This window comes from Sarcophilus harrisii, chromosome 2 (assembly GCF_902635505.1).
Source record: "Sarcophilus harrisii chromosome 2, mSarHar1.11, whole genome shotgun sequence".
In the NCBI taxonomy this organism is placed as follows: Eukaryota; Metazoa; Chordata; class Mammalia; order Dasyuromorphia; family Dasyuridae; genus Sarcophilus; species Sarcophilus harrisii.
In genome coordinates this window covers 465,832,258-465,838,664 of record NC_045427.1, presented here as the reverse complement: position 1 = coordinate 465,838,664, position 6,407 = coordinate 465,832,258, and the positions used below count along the sequence as shown (strand labels likewise).

The window sequence follows — 6,407 nt, the reverse complement described above, 5'->3', positions numbered from 1 at the left end:
TGGGGAGGGTGGCCAGCCGTTGGCAATTTCTCTCAGACACCCAATTACCCCCTGACGTCAATGGCGTCTCTCCCATGTCCCTTGGGTGCCTGCATTTTTTCCTTTGTAACACTAATAGCTGACTAGCTAAGTGCCTGTTATTTCCTTGGCAGAAGATTTGATTGTGTTTTGGGCTGGATACTAAATCCAAAAACTATGTAAAAATGTCAATAGGTGAGTGCACATTGATTTTGGTTAGTCACAGTGATATTTGAGCCCCTTTGGGGACTCTGTCTGGGGAAGTATTTTACAAGAAAGATAATATAACAGAAAATTACTGGAGCTCCACCGGTCTCTGGTGGATTTCTTAGGGGCCTGCTAAGTTTCTGTAGAATCAACAAATGCTTTATTAATCTAAATTTGTGGTTTTGTTCTTTATTCTCTTCAGAAGGTTGGAGTTTTAATGATGAAGCTCCGATGGCGAGGGGCTGGGCTGTTGCAGGCCTGCACTTTGGCTGACTAGCGAGGGAGCCCTGGCTGTGTAATGAACTCCCAGTGGATTGTGGGAGTAACGCGGCGCTGTTTCTGTGCTTGCTTCCCAGGGAATGTCGAGCAGCCGCTTGGCCCGCCGCTTGCCAGGCCGAGGTCTGTGTGAGCAGATAAAGTGGAGGGACTGAGGGACCGGGGAACAGCTGTGCTGGGCCCGCGCTGACTGGGAGCGGCTGATAAGGGCCCGGCAAGGAGAGGGAGCGGGCACCGTGGCACCGCCAGAAATCTGACAGGATATCACAACTGGCAAAGAAAGTTACACACGGCCGGGGTGGGGGAAGGGAGCCCGGAGCTGCGCACAAAGATAATGGTAATTGATTGAATCAAAGTAGCAGAGCCGGCTTGTTTTTCCTTGGCAATTAATTTTTTTTTGCCTTCCCCTCTAATTTCCAAACCTCGAGTAGCCTCCAATCCCAGGTCGCCCTGTGTGAAGACTGCACTCTCCGATAATCGGCCCAGGCCCTCCTGGCTCTGGGGGAGGGGTGGCGGGGTGGGGGTGGGGGGAGTCCAGGCCAGGAAAAGGCACAGTTAAAACCACACACACACACACACACACACACACACACACACACACACAAATGCACAAAGAAAAGAAAAGAAAATCCCACTGAAAAGTTAAGACTGTGTGACTCCAGGAGCTCATCTGATCTTGCTCTGGAAGGGAAGGGGAAAAATCAATGTCTTTGTAAGATTGCTGGGCTGCGTATTTCCTGGCTGTGCAGGACAATGAGTCAATCCAGGCCGCACTCACACCCCGAATGATGCTGCTGGCAGAGAGAGGGCCCGCAGTGGCAGGCAGTTCAGCTGGGCACAGATGCGTGCACCTCCCGGCCTCCTCCGTCCTGTCGCCCCTCTCCTTTTGTGCCTTGTAACTCAATCCACACACAATGGAGGAGGGAGAGAGAGACTCATGTCACCGGTGGCTTGTGCGTTTGCTACCATGGCTAAGTCTTTTAGCCGGCCTTTTGTTTGCTTGGAGGAAGCACGTTCCCTTGCCTCTGCCCCTCCTCCCTTGCTTACATACATGTGGTGAAGACTGCGTGTCTACGCACATATGTGTGGGCACATGCCCCATGGGGGACTTTGCTCCTGCTCTTCCCCAGCCCCAGGGGTCTCCTGTTGTGCCCTGGTGAGCCCAGAAAGAAGCCCTGGGTGGAAGGGAATAAGATGCTTTTTAAAAAAAATACTGAAGTCTTTTGAAATTAGAATCGGTGAGTAATAAAATTGTGTGTGAGCCCAGCGTGCAGGAGGCAGGACACCTAATAACTAGTAAACATAAAAAAACAGGAGAGTGAGAGAGAAGTTTCCTGGTTGAACAGACATGGCACTTAACATGTAGTGTTGTACCCTGCTTGGTAGGTAATTAGTACTTAAGAAAAGGAGTCGTCCCCTGTGGGTTGTGACGCCATAGAGCTAAACTTACATTTTTTACATGGACTTTTTTCTCCCTCTCCCCCTGAGCTAGCTCATTACCCCCTCCTGTGAGGTTTTCTTGTCCTCCCCTATTGCCATTTCTGGGCACTGCTCTGGAAATTCTGCTTTTGAGGAAAAAATAAATGGGTAGAGTTGTTTTTATTTTTTAAAGCAGGCTCTGAGAATACATGGTGGCTGGTTCTTGGGCTGTGCTTTCTTCGGACTAATGCTAACTTAGGCAAGTCAGTAGTGATTTGGTGCAGGGGCACGAGGGATCTTATGAAGCGGGAGTAATAGGTCTCCGCTTTTGGAGATGACAGCTGGTAGCCTGGCATCTCACCACCCTACGTTCGTGGGATTCAGAGGTGAAAAGGGTTGTTTGGAGACCATCTAGCCGTCTCCTTCAGCCCCAGCTCCCTCACCATTCTGGTACGAGTTTCATCTCAAACTCAGTGGTACTGTTCTGGGTTATTACCAACTTCTGAACGCAGCACTGGCATCTTCAGGGAGAAGGGCCAGCGAGTGAGATAAGTTGGGAATTTATCAGGACAGTATCCTTGAGGTTGAGGCAGAAAATGTGGTAGGGGTGGGCTGGGGGCTGCCTTCCCACACCTTCTTTGGATGGCTAACCCTTTGGCCAGTCCCTGGACTTCAAATTACACCCTGCCTTGCTTCCTGCAGTCAAGCTTCAGTGGGTGAGGGTTTGGAAACAGGGCCTTTGTTGACTTTTTCAGCCATCAAAGCGTCGGGTTCCACCCCCCACCCCCCCCCACCAACCTGCCTCCCCCTCTCTTCTCCGTATCTGTGGTCCTGAATGAACTTAGCCCTGGCAGCTGTTTTTTTTTTTTTTTTTTTTTGGGGGGGGGAGAAGGGAGGAGGCCTCTGTGAGGAAAAAGGGACTCCATCCTTTGTCCATCTGTGGTAAGGGCCTGCTCAGCAGGGAGGCAAGGCTCCTGCCTTTGCTGTTCCACCTTGGAGGGTACCCCGCCTGAGGTCAGCAGAATAATGAGCAGGGGTCATCAGTCCTCCCCAGGGAGGGCTTCCTTACCACAAAGCCTTAGTCTGACCAATACACTGGAGGCGGGGAATGGGGAGAAGATGAGGAGTCCTAGGTTCTACTACTGGGGTGTTTGTTGGGGGGAGTGAGGGTAGCTTTTTCAGCTGCTCAGGGGTTCACTCTGATTCAAGCTGAACTGGGAACTTTGGAGTTAAAAGATCAATTAAGGCATCTTGTCTCCCAGCTTCCTTGCTGAACCTACTGGAGCCGGGGGAAAGCCATTTGAAAGCTTGATTTTCTGGGGCCAGTTACTCAGAATCTGGTGATAGAGGGTCCCAAGATAAGAGTCTTTTTGCACCAGACTGGTTTAATGCTCCTAGCCTGGGCCTACATTTTTCACTCATTCTTAGATTCTGATTCTGATTGGGATGAAATGTGACCGGAAAGAGATTCTGAGCTTCCTTAGAGCTCTCTCTCTAGATGCTTTGTTTTCTCATCTAACAAATGAAAGGGTTGGTCCAGATGACTTCTCAGTTCCCTCCTAACTCTAAATTGGGTTACTTTAGGAACACAGGGTGGGACAATCAAAGCTTTGACTCGGAATGCTGATAATTATTAGGAGTAGGTACTGCCCCAGTGGCTGGTTCCTCATCACCCTGAAAGTTCCATTGCCATAGTACCTTTTCCCTGAGACCCACCTTCTTCTGCTTCCTCCTAACACAAGGGGCCATCTGCTATGCTTTGGGGACACTGACTGAAGTTTTTTAGGGCGATGTACTGCCTCTTCTTCTAGTGCACTTGCATCTGGGGCAGAATGTATTCTGTATACTCATCTCCCCCAGATCAACTCTAGCCAGATCAATGAAATTGACCTTAATGTAAGAATAAATAGTTCTGGCTCTTCCTCAAAGTGCCATATGGAATAAGTTTTTTTCTTGAGATGAAATTAAATTTAGCTTATTTGGAAATGTTCTCGGTTCCTGCCTTCCTAGGAAGAAATATAGCAAAATTTAATTTAATTTTTATTTTTTAAAAAATTAATTTTTTAAGTTATATAGCATTAACTTTTTCTCTTATTCATTCCTTCTCCCACAAGCCCGTCCCCCATCAATCTCCCCCAAAGAAAACTAGAACCCTTGTAATAAACAGGACATAGGCAAACAAAACAAATCCCAATATTGTCCATAACCGTAACTAAATGTTTTATTTTGCAGATGAGTCTATCATTTTCCTGTCAGGAGGTAGGTAGCATTTTTCCTTATTGGTTGGAGATTTCTTTCAGTTCAGATCTCTGGATAAAGTGCGGAGTAGTAGTAAGAACTCAGATTTGGAATCACAGGACCCAGGTTTGAATCTGAGCCTTGTTAATGTATTCCCTGTGTGACTTTTAGCAAGCCACTTAATGTCTCTGGGCTTTTGTTTCTTGATAGAAAGAGGAGATTGGATCACATGGTCTCTGAGGTCCCTCCTCCCTCTAAAGCCTATTATTGACATTTTCCATAAAACCTTTTCTAATTCATCCCTCCTTCTGCCAAACCTAGGAAGCAGAGCTCTCTCTAGCAGCATTTTCCTCTGCACTGTTCCAATAGACTGATCTTGTATCCATTATAGTTATCTATGGGTGTATGTTATATATCGCTACTAGTCAGTCAATTAGTCAATAAACATTTATTAAGGTCCTGCTATGTGTCAGGCACTGTGCCAAAAGCTGAGAATACAAAGAAGGCAAAAGATAGACCCTACCCAGGAGGAGCTCATAAGGGGAGGGACTGTTTTATCTAAGCTTTATTTCTCTCCCAGTCCCTAGCATAGAGCCCCCTATAAAATTGTTAAATGGAATTAGATGGGGTCACACCCAATTTGGGATCTTAGGATCATGGATCTGGAGTTGAAAGAGACTCATTGATCATCTAGTCCAATTCTCTCACTTAATAGGAGGGAACTGAAATTCAGTGAGTTTAATGAGTTGTCCAAGGTCACTCAAGTAGTAAATAGCGGGGGTGGGATTTAAACACAGGTTCTCCTAGTCCAGTGGCAGAGGTTATTGAATCTGGGAGCAAACTGGAGCTGCCAGGTCAAACCTGTGTTAGTGTTAGATTTTTTTTTTCTTCAAATACTTTGGAAATTGGCAAACACTACAAATCAGGGCTTAATTTTTTGTTTCGTTGATTGGCAACACTCAAGAAAATGGTAATGTTGCAGATCCAATTGAAAATTATTAGGGTTCATTTCATGCAGGTATTCATTCATTTGTTTGGAGAGCCGGTTATTGAATGTGGCTCCCAAGCCCAGCTTTGGAAAAGTGATTTGCTCAAATTGACAAGGCTCATAAGTCACTGAGCCAGGATTTGAATTGAAATCTTGTGGCTCCTTATCCTGGGTTCTTTTAACTACACTGTGCTGACTGTGCCTTTTTGTAAAAGGAACTGACTTTGTTTCCTCTAGAGCTGGAATTAGGACTTTTCGACTTGGAACAAAAACCATCTAAGTTGGAGATGGTGTAGGGAGGCTTCAGAGAACAGTCTAGTCTGATTGTAGGTGCAATTATGATGGGAAATAGTACAACATTTTGCCTTTCCCAATAGATATTGTTGGCCTGGGAGCACTGCCTCATCTCTATGGGCCTAGTTATAGTCTGTTCTCCTCCCCCTGTCCCCCAAGTTAAGCAGATCCAATTTCCTTACCTTTTAGCAGTACCTTATAGTGGATCAAGTTGTACCATCTCCCACCGGTGTCAGAGATGCTCAGGGACAGTTTTCCCACTACTGGCAATTTACCTTGAATGGAATTTGGGGTCTCTTCCTTTGTAAACAATAAACTAGATCTTTTTATTTAGTAGAATCCACGTGGTGTGACTAAATATGGTACCTGTTTCCCAGAATTCATCTTCCTCTCTAGCCTTTGAGAAGTTCTCAAACAAAATTTATAATAGATGCTGGAATTTCTAGTTTCAGCTGTATTCTTATATTTCTGGTAGGGTTGGGTTATTAAAATGTTGTTTTCCCTAAATTTAACAAGAACTCATATAAAATGTTCATTTCGATATACAAAGTAAAAAAGAAAAAGGACAGTACAGGAAACTGAATCTCCATTACATGCAATGTACTTTACAGGGTGTCCCAAAATTCTTTCTCTTTCTTTCTTTCTTTCTTTTCTTTCTTTCTTTCTTTCTTTCTTTCTTTCTTTCTTTCTTTCTTTCTTTCTTTCTTTCTTCCTTCCTTCCTTCCTTCCTTCCTTCCTTCCTTCCTTCCTTCCTTCCTTCCTTCCTTCCTTCTTCCTCTCTCTCTCTCTCTCGTTACAAATATTCCTGTATTGACCACATTCAGAAATGTGGTCAATTTCTCATTCTGTACCTTGAATTCACCACATCTTATGTCAGGAGGTAGGTAACAGGGTTCATTATATGTTCTTTATTATTATTATACATTATCTGTGTAATTATGATTGATTATTGTGTTGATCAGAGTTC

The 6,407-nt window shown here is 45.1% G+C and overlaps 1 protein-coding gene across 2 annotated transcripts in view; it reads left to right on the top strand.

Annotated features, from left to right (window-relative positions):
* The window catches only part of ZNF423 (zinc finger protein 423), a 399,295-nt gene that overhangs the window by 178,440 nt on the left and 214,448 nt on the right, over positions 1-6,407 (top strand). The window lies entirely within an intron of this gene.